Source organism: Tupaia chinensis, unplaced genomic scaffold (assembly GCF_000334495.1).
Source record: "Tupaia chinensis unplaced genomic scaffold, TupChi_1.0 Scaffold143824_1, whole genome shotgun sequence".
Lineage (NCBI taxonomy): Eukaryota > Metazoa > Chordata > Mammalia > Scandentia > Tupaiidae > Tupaia > Tupaia belangeri.
The window spans coordinates 676,207-677,928 of NW_006203674.1; positions in this window are offsets into that span (position 1 = coordinate 676,207).

Genomic DNA, 1,722 nt, shown 5'->3' on the forward strand with positions numbered 1-1,722 from the left:
TCTTGGCTGGGTCTACCGTGACGCAAGGCCCTTCTCAAAGCATTGGTGTCTCTGCAAGGAAATCTATTATTTTCCATAAACTGTCTTAAGCATCTCCCGGGCTACATTTCTGGCTGTGTTAAGAATCAAGCCATCAGAACAGCTGTGAATGTTACACACTTTCAGCGGCAGCAATGGGCTTTGGCAGGGAAGTAGGAGCCAAAAACCCAAGGAGGACATTTCGGTTGACAGTAATGGCATTTTCCCTTCCTTGTCCAAACGATAAAAGATTCATGCTCCTAATTGCAACACTAGAGCTGCCCCCATCACTTTATTCTGGGAGAGGAGGTTAGAGAAAACAGGCCTAGAGAGAGGGAGAGAAAGAGAGAGAGAGAGAGAGAAAGAGATGGATAGTAATTTCATCACTAGCTAGCAGAGACTGATTAGTGCAGACGACTTTCTTCCATAGCAATACTTTTTAATCAGGTCTGCTGTGTCTGGGCAAACAGCTCTTGTGGATTAGCTAGACTCGAGCCTGCCAGCATCCGTTGCAAGCATAAACGAGGAAATACACAACTACAGAGAAAACAAACCAAAAAGAGTAATAAAGTCACACATTTCAATATTCAGCAACCATTAAGGGATTTAAATATTTGCTTGCTATTAAAAGCTTGCATTAGGCTCTTCCAACACCAGCTCTGGAAGACTGAAATATCAATTACAGATCAATTTTCCCCCTAAGTAAACACTAATGCAGGATAAACAGTATTAGAAGATGCAATCGTAACATTGCTGACTTCAGGATGGACTTCCTGCTGGTAACAGCAAGTTTAAGCCTGGTGATTAATTAACCTGAGAAGATAGCACTTAAGGAAGATTTAAGACGGTCACGTCTGAAATATGACTGTGAGCCAGTGCACAATTGGAGGCCGCCAAGTCCAGGGCCAACCAGGAGTACGGGTTGATTTGCCTTTTACTAGGTCCTCACTCTCCCCAGCTCAACGCGTGGAAGGATTAGGAGGGACTAAGATGACACGTGAGGGTAGGTGTGCATGTGTGTGAGAGGATAAGAAGTAGACTTGAAGTCAGGTTCCTTGTTGGAATTAATTCCATATTTAAATATGCAAGACTTGAGTTGTAGTTCCTGACACTGACCACCAGGGGCAATAGACATGTTTATGTTCACTTGGGAAATAAAAAATAAAACAATAACCAGCCAAACAGAACTGAGTTTCCTATGAAGGGAGAGCCTGGCAGCTGAGGATTGGAAGACTGGTAAACAGGAGATTCTTGCTTCCAGTTCTGCTGTACATGCTCACATCATCCTTGGCCCTTACACCCTCTACCAGGTGTGGGGACGTGGGAGGTGTTGGGGGGGGGTGAGGCACTGAATCCTAGAGCTCCTGTCAAGCACATTTCGATGTTGTGAGAGAAACACAAATAAGGCAAGGTATAAGGCTTGGATTTGTTGTTTTTGTGCCATACCTCATCCTGAAGGCCCCTCACAAAATACGATCTCAATAGTGAGTCCGTGCTTAGCCAGTACGAACGGTGGTTCTCCCTAAGGGTACAGATACTCGGCTTCAGCAGGTCCTTGGGAATGGAACCAAACGTCCTAGCTCAGGGCTGGCTGGTACTTTCAAGGTCAGCTTGGAAACTATGTGTGTTGGTGATGACATACAGAACGAGTGGCCCATTTGGACCAAATGTAAAGTGAAGGTGCAGGCATCCAGCAGCCGGCCT